General features: G+C 41.4%; 1 long non-coding RNA gene across 3 annotated transcripts in view; it reads right to left on the bottom strand.

Moving 5' to 3' along the window:
• Positions 1–17,722, bottom strand: part of LOC136317391 (uncharacterized) — a 144,657-nt gene that overhangs the window by 82,334 nt on the left and 44,601 nt on the right. For all 3 annotated transcript variants that reach the window (XR_010727867.1, XR_010727868.1, XR_010727869.1), the window contains exon 2: positions 13,850–13,931. This is a non-coding gene — a long non-coding RNA (uncharacterized lncRNA). The remainder of the gene's footprint in view (positions 1–13,849; positions 13,932–17,722) is intronic.

The following is a 17,722-nucleotide window of genomic DNA, read 5'->3' as shown; positions in this document are numbered from 1 at the left end:
AATACGAAGAATAGGCAAAACAGAACAAAACAAACCACCACCAAAGATTGAAGAATGAAGGAGGTATTAAAGGTAAAAGCATCAATTCATAAAATAAAAAACAAAGACACAGTAAAGAAAGATCAAGAAAAGTCCACATTGGCCCTGGCTGAGTAGTTGGGTGGATAATGTCCCCCCACCTCACACCAAGGCTGCAGGTTCGATCCCTGTTCAGGGCACAGAGAAACAATCAATGAGTGCAGAACTAAATGAAACAGATAAGTGGAAAAACGAGTTGGTGCTTTTCTCTCTCTCAAATCAATGGAAAAATTAAAAATATTAACAACAAAAAAATAAAGCACATATGTGTTTCTCTCATAAAACTAATAGAATTGCCTGACCTATGGTGGCCCAGTATATAAAGCATTGACCTGGAACACTGAGGTCTCTGGTTCCGAACCCCAGGCTTGTCTGATCAGGAACACATGGGAGTTGACACTTCCTGCTCCTACCTTCCTTCTCTTTTCTTTCTCTCTCTCTAAAAATAAATAAATAAAAGGTACATAGAGATAATATTAGAAAAGGGGGAAAAAATACAGGCATTTAAAAAATTAGGAAATAGGCCTGACCATGCAGTGGTGCAGTGGATAGATGGTCAGACTGGGACACAAAGGACCCAGGTTGAAAACCCTGAGGTTGCCAGCTTGAGCGTGGTATCATAGACATGAACCCATGGTCACTGGCTTGAGGCCTAAGGTCATTGGCTAACAGGGGTCACTCAGTTTGCTGTAGCAACTTGGTCAAGGCACATATGAGAGAGCAATCAATGAAAATTAAGGTGCCAAAACAAAGAATTAATGCTTCTCATTTCTCTCCCTTCCTGTCTGTCTGTCCCTTTGTCTGTCTCTCCCTCTGTTTCTGTCTCTTGTTAAAATAAATAAATAAATAGGAAACGCTATGAAAAATTTATGCCAATAAGATTAAAAATTTAGAGGAAACAACTTCTTAAGAAAAATATACCACCACAGCTGACTAAAAAAAATAGAATGTTTGTATAGTCATAAAAAATACTAAATAGTTATTCAAATCCTCCTTGAGATCCAACCACATTCCTCATACCAGAAACTAACTTTAAATAAAAATATACAGATAAATTTTATAATACAAACACTAATCAAAAGAAAGTTAGAATGGTTATATTAATATAAAAAGAGTAGACTTTAGAAGAACAATATTGTCAGGATAATGAGCAGTATTACATAATAGAGGACAAATGACAAAAAAGTATTAATACATGAAGCAAAAACTGACAGAACTGAAAGGAGACACAGACAAATCCACTATTATTTAGAGGTTTCAAAACTTTACTCTTTTTTTTTTTTTAACTGAGAGGGGAGATAGACAGATTTCCACATGCGCGCCAAATGGGATCCACCTGGCAACCCTGTCTGGGGCCAATGCTCAAATCAACTGAGCTATTTGTACCACTTGAGGCTGACAGGGGCACTTGAACTAACTGAGCCATTGGCTGCAGGAGGGGAAGGAAGAGAGAAGCAAATGGTCGCTTCTCCTGTGTGCCTTGATGGAGAATCAAGGCCACTGGCCAGGGCCTCAACACTTTACTCTCTCTCTTTTTTTTTTTTTTTGCATTTTTCTGAAGTTGGAAACGGGGAGGCAGTCAGACACTCTCGAATGCACCCGACCAGGATCCACCCAGCATGCCCACCAGGGGGCGCTGCTCTGTTGCAACCAGAGCCATTATAGAGCCTGAGGCAGAGGCCAAGGAGCCATCCTCAGCCCCCAGGCCAACTTTGCTCCAATGGAGCCCTGGCTGCAGGAGGGGAGGAGAGAGAGAGAGGAAGGAGAGGGGGAGAGGTGGAGAAGCAGATGGGCGCTTCTCCTGTGTGCCCTGGCCGGGAATCGAACCCAGGACTCCTGCACGCCAGGCCGATGCTCTACCACCGAGCCAACCAGCCAGGGCCTCAACACTTTACTCTTAAGAATTAATAGAGACTGAACAGGCAGTGGCGCAGTGAATAGAGCATTGGACTGGGAAGTGGAGGACCTAGGTTCGAGACCCTGAGGTCACCAACTTGAGCTCGGGCTCATCTGGTTTGAACAAAGTTCACCAACTTGGATCCAAGGTCGCTGGCTTGAGCAAGGGGTTACTCGGTCTGCTGAAGGCCCATGGTCAAGGCACATATGAGAAAGCAATCAATGAACAACTAAAGTGCCACACCGAAAAAAACCGATGATTGATGCTTCTCATCTCTCTCCGTTCCTGTCTGTCCCTATCTATCCCTCTCTCTGACTGTCTTTGGGGAAAAAAAAAAAGAATGGATTAGCTAACAATTTAATAATAGATATGAACAACACTACAATCAACTTGGTCATATCTGACATTTGCAAAACACTATACCCAGCAGAATTTACATTCCTTTCAATTGCACATAAAAACTACAATCTAATTCATAAAATATACTAACAGAGTAGCTTCTTTTTCTTAGCAGTGTAAGTTTAAACTTCCTTTTTGTCTCTTCATGACTTGATAGCTCATTTTTTCTCCTGAATGATTCATTTTTCTGATGGACCACAAGTTATCCATTCAGTTATTAAAGGACATCTTTGGTTATTTCAAATTTTTGGCAATATAAATATTCATACATAGGTTTTGTGCACTCATATGTTTACACTAAGTTGGATAAATACCTAGAACTGTTACTGCTGGATGGTATGGTAAGTCTACATTTTCTTTTGTAGGAAACTGTCAAATTCTTCCAAGTTGACCAACATTTTGCATTGCCACCAGTAAGGAATGAGAGTTCTTCTTCACATTCTTGACAGCACCTAGTATTGCTAATATTTAGGATTTTAGCCATTCTAATAGTTTAGTGGTTTCTCATTGTTTTAATCTGCATCTTAATGACATGAATATGAGCATCATTTTATATCTTTTATATATAAAGTCAGTCTTTGGCTTCATTTCTCACTCTCTTGACAATGTCCTTTGCAGAGCAGACATTTTTAATGTTAATGAAGTCCAATTTATCACTTCTTTCTCTCATGGATCATGTCTTTGGTGTTATATTTTTTTTAAATTGTCACAATAAAACAGAACTCATAGACACAGATAATAAAATAGTATGGTGGTTACCAGAGGGAACAGAGTGGGAAGGCAACAAAAGATAAAGGGGTCAAATATATAGTGATGAAAGGAGATTTGACTTTGGGTGGTAAACACAATGTAATATACAGATGCTGTATCACAGAACTATACACTTGAAAACCTGTATAATTTTATTAACTAATGTCAACTATTGGGCAAATAAATTTGTAAAATTTGTGTTATTTGATTTTGCTCACTTTTATTGTTAAAAATGGCCATTGCCCACATGAATGGCCGCTGCCAGGTGAAACTACTAATTACCTTCCTGTTTGGAAGGGGCTTTATTATGCTAATCTGTGCTGGAGGAAGGGTTTTTGCACCAAAAAGTTTGGAGAGAAATAGAAGGAAGAAGAGGGAAGCCATGTTTTTGCAGTGAGGGCAGGGAGGAAGTGTGCTGAGGAGAAGCAACAAAGATGGAAGGGCACTGAAAGAGAAGCCAGTTTGTGCAGAGTAAGAAGCCATGTTGGCAGATGGGGAAGCAGAGGTGACTTAACCTGGTGGGGGAGCCTTTGATTCTAGGAAAAACCGGAGAAGATTCTCCTAGTTGTGGAACCCGAGAACCTGAGAGTGGGTTTTGGAGCCTTCATGTGTTTGTGTTTACTCGCCAGCAGGTTGCGAGGCTAGAATAAAGGAATGACCCACCAGTTTTTGGCTCTGCTGTTTCTTTACCATCTGTCAAAATCTAATGTGAACCTGCACCTGTATTGCTGTGAGGGCCGTGACTACTGGCCTTACATCAACTTAATGAATTGAATTTTTAAAACTGCCAAAAGTTTTAAAAGCCATTGGCAAACCCAAAGTCACCTGGGTTGTCTTTGATAGATTATGTGTATTCCAAACTGCCCTCTTGATGTTCCGCTTATCTGTCAGACCTCACCCTTACTGGACTATTGCTCCTGAGACAGAGGAATTCCAAAAAGCTGACAAGCCGCCCCAAGGAGGGGCTCCAGACACACCAGGACTTTTGATTCAACACCCACATGCTCGAAGCCCCCCAAGGAGGAGCATTCCGGACATACCAGGACTTTTGCCTCAGTATCCCCTCAGGCTCTCCCAAACACTATGTAACTCGCCTCTAGTCTGTAACCGGTGCTCTTCTCCCCAAGAGAAGTGGCCAGCAGGGTGGCAGGGTTCCTTTCTTCCTTTCAATAAAGCCTGTTACTCTGGTCTTTTGGACTCCCATGGATTCCAACAGTCTTCTATGTTATTTTCTAAAAGTTCTACAGTTTCATATTTTATATTACATTTATGATCCATATTAAGTAACTTTTTATGAAGTATGCAAGGTCTGGGTATAGCTTCCAATCAACACATACTATATCTATCTCACTTGGAGTGGCAACTGTCAGCATTTCGTGGCACTTCTAATTCCAAGTTGAAAAGACTCAATTTTTTGTGAGTACAGTCAAGAGTTCAAGGGCTCCTTTCTTCACCCAGATCCTATTAATAGGATGGAGATTCATTCTACCCAGGTGTGGTGGGCAAAGAACACTAGGACCGTTACTTCTCCCCCTTGTCCCAGCTTTCTCATGGTGCAGACATTTCACATTAGGAAAAACCTATAAGTCAAGAGACTACCACTTAACCCAGTACCTATAGTAGTTTTTCTTTCTTTCTTTCTTTCTTTCTTTCTTTCTTTCTTTCTTTCTTTCTTTCTTTCTTTCTTTCTTTTCTTTCTTTCTTTCTTTTTTTTTTTTTTTTTTGTATTTTTCTGAAGTGAGAAGCAGGGAGGCAGAGAGACAGGCTTTGTTTACAATTTCTTATTAAGAGTGGACCAAAACACTAAAAAAACAATTGTCCTTTTCACAGAGAAAACCAAATTCTAATTTTGTACCAGTATACTTTTGATATTAAAACTGTACTACTTTGGCCTAACCTGTGGTGGCACAGTGGATAAAGCATCAACCTGGAAACACTGAGGTTGCTGGTTCAAAACCCTGGGCTTGCCTGGTCAAGGCACATATGGGAGTTGATGCTTCCTGCTCTTCCCCCTTCTCTCTCTCTTTCTTTCTCTCTCTCTCTCTCTCTCTCTTCCCTCTCTATAATGAATAAATAAAATCTTAAAAAAATAAAATAAAAAACTGTACTTTTTCATTTTAACTCAAATAAATGCATTACAATCATAGCTTAACACATAAAATTTCTTAATATTTCTTTCCCATAAACCTTCTGCAACTTTCCATATTCATTCACCTATTATCAAATCCTTTTTTTAAATCTTGGAACAATTGTTTTACTTTATGACAAAATCCTTTTCTCTTTGTCCTTAACAAAAAACAAAGAAACATGTTCTTTATATCTTTCCTTTTCAGAAAATACATTCTATTTTCACTACTATTATTTCCAGTTTTGTACAAAAAAAGGAAAAAGGAAGAAAAAAAACTTTAGCTCTTTTACAAATCAACTTTGGAAAAACTTGCCAGAGGTAGCAATTTGTAAAATATAAACAACATACATACAGAAGCATTCGTAAACGTACAGACAGGCACAAACAGAAACCTTTCATTCCAAAACTTGAGCCATCGATCAGGTACCGAACTCACAAGGGAAAAGCTTTTTACTGACACTAGTGATCTTATAGAGGCTGAGGACTAGATTTAGGTCAAGAAACTTCTACAAGTTTGTATTTTTAAAAGCTCCCCCTTTTTATCTCCAGTCCCAGTGGGCAATGTTTTGGTTATCTCCTGGGATGTTTACAATTGAAAGACATGATAAAATTTACAACTTCAAGGATAGAGAAAGAATGTAAAATTTCTAGGCAGTTTGAGGTAATTGATATTTAAAATTTCCCTTTGTATTAGGAGTTGGAGGGCATGGGGAGTTTTGTCCATTTCTTGAACAATCACCATATCCTCCTCTTCATTCTCATCACTTTCTAAAAGATTCCACCTCTTAGCATTTTAATCGGGTTTTGTCACCAGCACAGAGACCTTAATCTGCAACATCTTGTGCCCTCTTAGCTTTACAAACAGCACAATAAGGTCTCAAATTTATTATCCTGCTCTCCAGCCCCAAAGCTAGCAGAATAGTAGGCAACCACAAGTACTTATTCAGTTTCCTGTGGTAGGCAGTTAGACAGACATGAGCAGAGTAAGGGCTATCAGCCAGGCACAGAAGGCCACCAGGACAGAAAGCCCTAGGTGCCTAGCAATGGGCAAAACAGGGAAAACAAGGAAAACAAGGACCTCGCCCCAACGGTAACCCTTCCTCCACTAGTATACTGCTGGTCATGAGGGTTAGACCTCCTTAGCAAGGGATTGAACCAAGGGGTCAGAGAATAGTTCTTAAGCATTAACCCCCCCTAAGAATAACATCTAGTCCTCGGTTGTGTTTCAGCTCCAGGCCCAGAAAAGCAGCAAAATAATTATTTCCATATAAAACTAACCTTATAGAGCCTGGCCTGTGGTGTTGCAATAGATACAGCATTGACCTGGAATGCTGAAGTCATTGTTTCGAAACCCTGGGCATGCCTGGTCAAGGCACATATGGGAGTTGATGGTCCTGCACCTCTTCCCCACCACACCCCCGTTCTGTCTCTCTCTATCTCTTTCCCGTTTCTAAAACAAATAAACTCATAAAAAATACATATAAAAAAAGAATCTTATGGAAATAAGATAGATAAAACTAACAGTGAGGAATGATGGAACTCAAGAGTTAGAAACTTAGCTTTCTTTAGTAATAGTTTTTTTTAAGTTATAATTAATAGGATTAATGATTACAAGTAAAAAAGCTTTATTCCAGGAGCTAGATACGTGAATAGGCTTATGTGACTTCATAAAGCTGTGAGCAATCCACCTTTGTGCCCCAGGCCTAAGAGAACCACAAGCAAGATAGTATCTAAGTCCTTGGAAGGCCCACTGACAAGGACATAGGTAAAGAATTACTGGTCAGCAGATGAAGAAATGCTAGAAGAATCCCTGGACTGCAACTTTTACCTAATTAACTTCTCCCTGAATTCCAAACCCCTTACCTATCACTTTCATTCCCTTAAAAGGTTGTCTGAGGCAAGGTACTAAGATTGTTTTTGAGTATAGAAGAACCCTATTTTCTAAGATCACCAGCCATGTGAATAAAATGCCCACAAAGATTCAATCCTTGTCTCTACTTATTTGTCCGAGTGGTGACAGGTAGCATGAACATGGATATTTTCCGGTTTCATTCCAACTTTTGAGCTTGTACTCTGGCCTCTAGTTGGATATTGCTGTCCATCCAAAGGGCCCAGAGTACAGAGCACCATTTGTTTCACCTATGCCAGTGTGGTATGCAGTTCCTCTGTTGTAAAGTAGCATACCTTAATTCCGCGGGTTTATGTAGAGACACCAAGGCAGGATACAGAAGAATTTTTAGGAGATTTATTAATAAGCCGGCTGCATATGATTTACATGGGGTATAGCTAACCCAAATCGTGTGTGTGCAAAATAGCCCTGAAGCTAGTTATATAAACTTGATCACATATACTGTACTTCTCCCTACATTCTCTAAAGAAAGAAGGGGACAAGAAGCCTGACTTCCTCTTTAAAATGGCGTTGCCAATACTGTTTTCCAGTTCTTTGGTACCTTATCACACCTCAAACAAGCCCATTAAAGAAGCTGGTGTTTCTAGGGCATCCCCATACTCATAAGGTGATCCATATGCATCTAACATACAAGCCAACACTCCCCACATGTAGGTTGATGGCCAACATGAGATTTTCCTCCTTGGGTATGCCTTTCCCAAAGCTCATCTTTGGTCTCCTGAATGGTTCACCAGTTGTTGGTGCAAACTGGCCAGAAGCTTCCCAAATATATACTCTGAAACTGGCTCCCACAGGAAGGGATGGCACGGAGAGATCCAAGAAAGAGGCAGGTCACTACAGATTGGTAAATAACAGTTTTAATGAGCAACAAGACTTGTTTATGATGTTTGTTTTACGCAACCACTGGACAAGCATTAGCTTGTCCAAATCTGCACCACCTTGCCAAATCTTAAAAGTTTATATAAAGGCATTAACTGGGTTGATTCATGTGTACTGTACAGATAGTCATAACACTGTATTTCTATCCAAGGATGCATCCTTTGGGGCAGCTTCTGGGAATGGGGAAGGCCAGCAGAATGCACATTCTAAAAATGGGAGGGAGAGGATCCTCCAACTGCCTAGGTCCAGCTCACCAACTGGCGGTCATGCCTTGTTGACCTCCCTCAACATCGTGCAGTATTTGATTTCAAATTTCTTCATATTATGGACAATTTTTAAATTATGGTTTTTAGTATATTCCCTTTTCTGTGACTTTGGTTTATTTTTCAGGAACTTCTATTGTGTTGAATCATCTTTGCCTAGCAACAATAATTCCCACTTTCTTTAGAATGCTCCTAATTTCTTTTACCCTTTCTTTTTTTTACAGAGAGAGAGAGTCAGAGAGAGGGATAAATAGGGACAGACAGACAGACAGGAACGGAGAGAGATGAAAAGCATCAATCATAAGTTTTCATTGCGACACCTTAGTTGTTCATTGATTGGTTTCTCATATGTGCCTTGACCGTGGGGCTACAGACGACCGAGCAACCCCTTGTTTGAGCCAGCGACCTTAGGTCCAAGCTAGTGAGCTTTGCTCAAACCAGATGAGCCCGCGCTCAAGCTGGCGACCTCGGGGTTTCGAACCTGGGTCCTCTGCATCCTAGTCCGACGCTCTATCCACTGCGCCACCACCTGGTCAGGCTACCCTTTCTATTTACTAAGGTATAATTTAGGTACAATAAAAATATCATTTAAAGTACACAATTTGGCCTGACCTCTGGTGGCGCAGTGGATAAAGCGTCGACCTGGAATGCTGAGGTCGCCAGTTCAAAAGCCTGCACTTATCTAACAAAGGCACATATGGTAGTTGATGCTTCCAGCTCCTCCCCCCTTTCTCTCTCTCTCTCTCTCTCTCTCTCCTCTCTAAAATGAATTAAAAAAAAAAATTTAAGTACACAATTTGATGGCTTTTAAACACCTGTGAAACCACAACCCCAATCAAGATATTGTTATAGTATTTCCATTGCTTCCCCCAATTTCTTATGCCCCTCTATATTCCTTTCCAAGACTCAGGTAATTGCTGGTCTACTTTAAATTACTAGAGATGTTTGCATTCTCTAGAATTTTATATGAATGGAACTATACAATGTATTTTTTATTGGGTAAAGATTCTAAGATTCATCCATATTGTTAAATGATTTTCGCTATATTAGTGGGGAATATTCCATTGTATGGATATAACATGTTATTTATACATTCCTATATTTATGACTATTTGACTTGATAGTACTTTTTTACTATGGTAAATAAATCTATGTTGTATACAAGTCTTGTTGTGGACTTTAACTTTCATTTCCCTTAGGTAAAATTCAAAAAATGGAATAATTGGGTTTTAAAATAGGTAGATTTTGGCCTGACCTGTGGTGGCGCAGTGGATAATGCGTAGACCTGGAAATGCTAAGGTTGCCGGTTCGAAACCCCGGGCTTGCCTGGTCAAGGCACATATGGGGGTTGATGCTTCCAGCTCCTCCCCCCATCTCTCTCTCTCTCCCTCTCTCTCTCCTCTCTAAAAATGATTAAAGAAAAAAAGGAAAAAAAAGATTAAAAAAAATAAAATAGGTAGATTTTAATTTTATATTAAAAACTTTCCAATGTAGCTGTCATATCTGCATTCCAAACAGCAGTGTAGAAGAGTTCCAGACACTCCACATTTTCACCAAATCTTGGTATTATAAGTCTTCACAATCGTTCACATTGGCTCTTCTCCCCCGGAGAAGTGGCCGGCAGGGTTCCTTTCTTCCTTTCAATAAAGCCTGTTACTCTGGTCTTTGGACTCCCATGGATTCCAACATTTAGTGCCAAAACCCGGGACAGGGTACTAACTGCCTGGACCATCCCTTTTGCCGTCCAAACTTACAACCAGGAAAGCAATGGGCAGCGGCAGCTCGTCCCGGGCTTACTCCCTGGTTCTGTTTGGACGTGTAATTGTAGGTGGATTGCCCGGCAGTCTAACCCTGTCCTGAACCCCTGCTGGACCAGAAAGGTAAGGAGTTTCTTCCTTCTCCTTCCCCGGTTGGCCTCTAAATTTCTCTCTAAAAACACCCCTTCCTGGTCTGACGGTTTTCTCTGACACGCCTCTCATTTTGAGGGGTTTGACTTTCAGTCTCAGTGGACTGCACAGAAGACTAGGCGCATAGCCAAACCTCTCCACTCTCTCGGACTTCTCGTTCTCGGAGCTCCCTGACAGGTGGTGACAACCTCTACCCGGGACGGCTCCCCCACACAGAGATTCTCTCCTCTTGGGACAGTGATAAAAGGACTCCCCTCTTGCTCATCTGTCTCCACTATGGGCTCTTCAGAGTCTATGCCTTCCGACCAAACCCCTCTAGGATGTCTCATAAAAAACCTCACTAAATAAGGCCTCTCTGTTCTTAAGCCAAAAACTCATTTTCTTCTGTAATGCGGCATGGCCTCAGTACAAACTAGACAATGACTCTCATTGGCCTGAAAACGGGACATTCGGGACATTCGATTACAACAGGGGTCCCCAAACTTTTTACACAGGGGGCCAGTTCACTGTCCCTCAGACCATTGGAGGGCCGGAGTATAAAAAAAACTATGAACAAATCCCTATGCACACTGCACATATCTTATTTTAAAGTAAAAAAACAAAACGGGAACAAATACAATATTTAAAATAAAGAACAAGAATATTTAAATCAACAAACTGACCAGTATTTCAATGGGAACTATGCTCCTCTCACTGACCACCAATGAAAGAGGTGCCCCTTCCCGAAGTGCAGTGGGGGCCGGATAAATGGCCTCAGGGGGCCGCATGCGGCCCGCGGGTCCTAGCTTGGGGACCCCTGGATTACAATATCCTAAGAAATCTTGACAATTTCTGCCACCAGACTGGGAGAGCATTAGAAATTCCTTACGTGCAGGCTTTTCTTCTCCCTTCTCTTCTGTCCTTAATTTCTGTGCATTCTGTTCTACATGCAGGCTGTTTTGGCCAAAGAAACCTCACCTAAAACCTCTGCTCCTAATCTTTCCTTCTCCGCGGACTCCCACCTCTCTCCCTCCTGCCTGACCCCCAGGGCACCCCTCTCTCGGGACCCCTCTCTAGTCCCTCAGCAAATCTTTTTTGCTGGAGTATCTTCCCTCCAGAAAGCCCCCTCCCTTCACTAAATCCTGTTTTCTCATTCACCAGTCTCTCTTTCTCCTCCCCTGCTGGCCGGGGGTCTCTCCCTTCCCCACTGTGTTCTTCGCCCCCTCCCCCCTCCTTAGAAGCTGTGGCTCTGGCTGCAGTGCCTGTCTCATCTCTGACCTCTCTTGCCTCCTTACAAACTGCAGTTCTGTCTGTCTCTTCTCTGACCCCTCCTTACAAACTGTGTCTGTGCCTCTTTCCTCCTCGCCCTCTCCCCTCTCCTCAGAACTCTAAATCTTTTTGACTCCTCTGACCACGTGGCGCCACACCAGTACTTTACCCTCCTCCTCCTCCTCCTGCAGATTCTGACCCTCCTACTTTCCATCCAGCTGCTCACACTGTCCATCCATCTGCTTTCTCTCTTCCTCACCTCTATGCTGGCAACTCCCTGCCATCTCGAAAAACTTTAAAAAGCAGAATTGTATATTAAGCTATGTGAGTAAGTAATCTGTCTTGTCTCTTTGTCAGAAAATACCTCTAGTATAATTTTAATTGAAACAAGTAAAGCGCGCTCATTTAAATTTCTTAATTCATAATATGTGAAGTCTTTGTTTAATGTGTAACAGTGTCTGTTTCTAAGGCCTTAAACCAATAATTACCCACCTCTTAAACCACGTTTACTCATCCACACAGACACTCCCTGCAATAACCCCATCCCTCCTGTTCGAAAACCTTCAGGGGCTTATTGCCTCATACAAGCCTTACACCTAATCAATGAGGCAGTAATTCCCTTCCATCCAGTAGTCCCTAATCTCTATAAGTTACTGTCACACATTTTCTCAAACACCACTCACTTCAATGTCCTAGACCTCAAGAATGCCTTCTTTACCATTCCTCTACCAGGGGTCTCCAAACTTTTTACACAGGGGACCAAGTTCACTGTCCCTCAGACCATTGGAGGGCTGCCAAATACAGTGGTCCTCTCACTGACCACCAGTGAAAGAGGTGCCCCTTCCAGATGTGCAGTGGGGGCTGGATAAATGGCCTCAGGAGGCCGCATTGCGGCCGGCGTAGTTTGGGGACGCCTGCTACACCCTGACTCTTACTTTCTGTTTGCCTTTACCCAGACACTAATGCAGCCCAGCAATTTACCTGGATTGTCTTACCCCAGGGGATCAGAAACAGCCCACACCTGTTTCGGCAGGCAACTAGCTCAGGATTTAACAGCATGCAATCTCAAAACCAGTCCTCTCTTACAATATGTAGATGACCTACTCCTCTGCAGCCCCTCTCTGCCTGCCTCAAGGAGACAGACCGCCACCCTTCTTAACTTCCTAGCTATGAAGTGATATCGTGTCTTCTCTGGTAAGGCTAAACTTCATTCTCAGTCACTAGTCTATCTAGGCATCGCCTTAACCCCCACCACCTGAAGTCTCAAACCCTAGATCAAACTCAGACCCTCCACAGTCTCCAACCACCTACCACCACAGATCAAATCTTTTCTTTCCTCGGTCTAATAGGCTTCTTTAAACACTGAATTCCCAATTTTGCTCTTAGTCAAGCCCCTCAATGAGATCTTCTGAGCATGGCTTTTAACGTCTATAATGACCAAAGAAGTAACAGAAAAGGTAAATAAGGCCCAAAAGAAGTCAGGAAATACCAGCTTTTGGCTCCAGCACCCTAAGGGGCTTCATAGGATTCCATGAGGGCCCTACTTCAAGAGTGGAAAAAAGGTCATTGAACTGAAGCCTGCCAGGCTTCCTGGCCCCATCAAGGGACACACCTCTGCCGTAGAAAGAGGGACACGAGAAGGCCTGGATGAGAGAAATCTCTAGAATTACCTACAGTCAAATGCTCCTACACTCCTATTGCCAATACCAAGGAGAACTTCACGAGGGAAATAGTAAATAGGTTCCCTGTCTCTACAAATCTCCACATGTCCTCCCATTCGAGAGGAACCAGACCAGCATGTCTCATGAGGCTCAACCAGGAGACCATGTATCACCATGTCACTCTGTCCACTTGGCACTCACAGCAAGCAACTAACAATTATTACCTCGCAAAATTTTTTACTTCCTCACTCAGGTTTTCAAAGACATCACCTGGTTCAGACCTTACAGCATGAAAAATTGACGACCTCCTTAACTGGATGAGGGACTTGGCTTGGCAAGGTTCCCTTCTTGTGTTCTCTCCAGAAGAAGCAATAATTTTCCAATTTTTTTCTCCTCTTTCTCATCATTACCCCTCACCATATATTATAAAATTAATAACTGCCTTTCTTTTATATGTAACCACAGATTTGAGAATTGATAGATATATAAATTCCAAACTGCCCTCTTGATGTTCCGCTTGTCTGTCGGACCTCACCCTTGCTGGACTATCACCTCTGAGACAGAGGAATTCCAAAAAGCTGACAAGCCACCCAAGGAGGGGCTCCAGACATACCAGGACTTTTGATTCAACTCCCACATGCTCAAAGCCTCCCAAGGAGGAGCATTCCGGACATACCAGGACTTTTGCCTCAGTATCCCCTTAGGCTCTCCCAAACACTATATAACTCACCCCTAGTCTGTAACTGGTCCTCTTCACCCTGGGAGAAGTGCCCGGCAGCGTTCCTTTCTTCCTTTCAATAAAGCCTGTTACTCTGGTCAAAAAAAAAAAAAAAAAAAAATCGTTCACACTTTCCTTAGACTGAAGTAAAACTATACAAAAGTAATTATCTTCATCAAAATCAACAGCAATATTTTCTGTAATGTTTCTATAAAAATCACAAAACACTAATTTTTCTTGCAACTTTTCTAGATTTTGCTTATAAATTAAGATGAGGTAGTAACTTCTCATCAAAAAACTGAAGAAAACATATAAATCAGTTTCCAGTATCTTAGACCTTTATTGAAACAAGGCAGGCTGTACCGTTCAAGTTTAACTGTAATGTGTTTTTTTCCATTTGTTTGATAGAGATAAAATCTACAGTAGAATCCTTGTTCAGTGATATCACAATTTCTCTTAACTTTACATTAAGCTCCTTAAATGTTGTTCATTACAAAATTTTAACAAAATACCTAAAGTCAACGATCAACTGTGAGTTTTACTGTGAAGTTCTATACAACTTATTTCTTGCTTTAATATCATGCCAACAATTATTCACTCAAAGAAACTTCAGTAAATGACAATTAGACCCATAATAACGTTAAGTTTGAAAGGGTTACCTAAAACACCTCCATAATGTTTCTACCAGAAATAACACAGAACTGAAACATAAGATTTAAATACTATCTTTTCAAGGAGTATATTTACCTTCAAAAAAAGAAAATTCGAATAGTGACTGTTTATTATCAATGGCTAATATATTCAATATGAAACTACTATAGACAAAACACACTCAATGATTTATTAGCGTATATATACCTTCAAGTTTTTCTTCAAATATAAAATATAAGAAAAAAAATTTTTTAACATTCTCTTTAGTATTTTCAAATCATTTTTGAGGCCTTGGCTGGTTGGCTCAGCAGTAGAGTGTTGACTTGGTGTGTGGAAGTCCGGGTTTGATTCCCAGTCAGGGCACACAGGAGAAGCAACCATCTGTTTCTCTACCTCTCGCCTTTCTCTCTCTCTTCTTCTGCAGCCATGGCTCTAATGGTTTGAGCAAGTTGGCCCCAGGTGCTGAGGATGGCACCATGGCCTTGCCTCAGGCACTAAAATAGTTTGGTTGCTGAGCAATACAGTAGTGGCCCCAGATAAGCAGAGCAACACCCGGTAGGGGGTTTGCCAGGTGGATTCTGGTTGGGGTGCTAGAGTCTTGTCTCTCTACCTCCCCGCCTCTCACTTAATAAAAAAAATCATTTTTGAACTCTTTGAGAAAGTATCTTATATAGTTGTATAGAGCTTGGTATCAACCATTAAATGCAGATCATGTTTTTTTATCTAAATATATGTTAAACAGTTATTTGACCTCTGGCCGAGGTTTCCCTTATGTATGATCTGAGGTGCTGCTGTCCATTTAGATAGTGACCTTTATAGAACACTAGACTGAACATGAACAAATACATATTCTTATAAATGGCACTTGTTAAATTTAACAGGATAGACCATATTCAGGATCATAAAACAAATCATAAGAAATGTAAAGATTTGAAATCATAACAAATTATGTTCTCTGATCGTAATGGAATTGGACAAGAAATCAACAACAAAAAGAACAGACAGAAATCTCCAAACATTTGGAAATTTATCAACATACTTTTAAATAAGCCAGGGCTCAAAGAAGTCTCAAAGTAAACTAGGAAATACTCTGAACTAAAATAAAACAATATTATGACCTATGAAATCTGTGGGTGTGGTTGGGTCATACCCAAGGGTGAGGTACAGGCTATAAGCGCAATTATCATAGAAGACTCAGATTCTTACTAAATATTTGTATTTCTAACCTCAATTTCTACTGTTCCTGTGACATCCAGTTACAGGGGGCACTTGTAACATCATAAAAACTGAATGCTGTGTTTTCATACCCAATGAGTCAGATAGTAATAATCTTTTTAATTAGCACAGAAGAAAACAAGTAAATGCCTGAGTGAGGTGACCTCTTAAAACACTGCCTCAGTTCCTGGGGGTATAATGGAAAGAAAATTGTTACTAATACTTGGTAGTATCGTTTAGTTTTTATATAGTCTTGCAAATTTTGAGTCTCTGTTCTATCGATGACTGAGAGATGAGTGCCAAACCCTCAACTACAATTATAACATTATTCATTTCTTCAAGTTTTGTCCATAGGTATTTTGTCATGAATATTGAAGATCTATTTTTTTTTTTTGTTTTTTTGTATTGTTTTATTCAGTGAGGTGGGGAGGCAGAGAGACAAACTTCCGCATGCGCCTTGACTAGCCCACTAGGGGATGATGCTCTGCCCATCTGGAGCATAGGTCCTTTGCTCCAACCAAGCTCTTAGCACCTGAGGCAGAGGCCATGAAGCCATCCTCAGCGCTGAGGGCCAACTCACTCCAATAGAGCCATGGCTGCGGGAAGGGGAATGTGGGGGTGAGAGGGGGAGGGTTGGAAAAGCAGATGGGCACTTCTCCTGTGTGTCCTGACCACGAATTGAACCCGGGACATCCACACACCAACCAACGCTCTACCACAGAGCCAATGGACCAGGGCCAAAGCTCTATTGTTAATATGCATATAGCTTTCTAAATTGTGTATTTTCTAAAAGAAATGGCCCTGCTGTCATTATGTAATATCCCTCTTTATCTTATGTAATTTTCTTTGGTCTGAAGACAATATTGAATATTATATAGCACTCCAGCTTTCTTTTTTTGTATTTTTCTGAAGCTGGAAACGGGGAGAGACAGTCAGACAGACTCCCGCATGCGCCCGACCAGGATCCACCCAGCACACCCACCAGGGGCGCCGCTCTGCCCACCAGGGGGCGATGCTCTGCCCCTCTGGGGCGTCGCTCTGCCGCGACCAGAGCCACTCTAGGGCCTGGGGCAGAGGCCAAGGAGCCATCCCCAGCGCCCGGGCCATCTTTGCTCCAATGGAGCCTTGGCTGCGGGAGGGGAAGAGAGAGACAGAGAGGAAGGAGGGGGGCGGGGTGGAGAAGCAAATGGGCGCTTCTCCTATGTGCCCTGGCCGGGAATCGAACCCGGGTCCCCCGCTCGCCAGGCCGACGCTCTACCGCTGAGCCAACCGGCCAGGGCCTCCAGCTTTCTTTTGAATACTCCTTGCAAGTTTTATTTTCCATCATCTTTTATTCTACCTTTATAATTTATTTGAAGTGAGTTTCTTACAAATAGCACATACTGGGGTTATGTTATTCTGTCCACATGACCACCTATGAGTTTTAATTATTGTGTTCATATCTTAGTTAATGTAATTATTGAAATGTTTGCGTGTAGGTTTACAATTTTGTTATGATTTCTTTTTGTACATCCTATTTTTCATTCCATTTTCCCATTCCAATTATTGGAGGTTATTTGAGCTTTTTTTTTGTATTTGATTTGAATTTATCTATTGTATTTAGGACACCATCTCTTTGAATACTTATTTTTGGTGGTTGATTTAAGGATTACAATATACATATTTAATGTCTTATATTCTTAGAATCACTATTTTACCGCTTTAAGTGTAACTTAGTATACACATACACAGAGTCCTTTACTCTTTTATGGACTTTGTCCCCTCAGAATTAATGTTTTGAAGCCCTTACCCTCTAAGTCTGTTGGTATTTGCAGATGGACCTTTGAGAGGTAACCTGATTTGGATGAAGTTTCAAGGTGGGGCCCAAATGATGAAGTAATGTCCTTTAATAAGTGGAAGAGAGACTACAGCTTTCACTTTCTCTATCTGCCATGTGAGAACACAATGAGAAGGAGGGCATTTACAAGCCAGAAAGAAGGCTCACTAGGGCTTTTATCATGGGACTGTCCAGCCTCCAGA

This window comes from Saccopteryx bilineata, chromosome X (assembly GCF_036850765.1).
Source record: "Saccopteryx bilineata isolate mSacBil1 chromosome X, mSacBil1_pri_phased_curated, whole genome shotgun sequence".
Taxonomy (NCBI): Eukaryota; Metazoa; Chordata; class Mammalia; order Chiroptera; family Emballonuridae; genus Saccopteryx; species Saccopteryx bilineata.
Note: the sequence above shows the minus strand (reverse complement) of the source record. Positions and strands in the feature narration are given on the sequence as shown.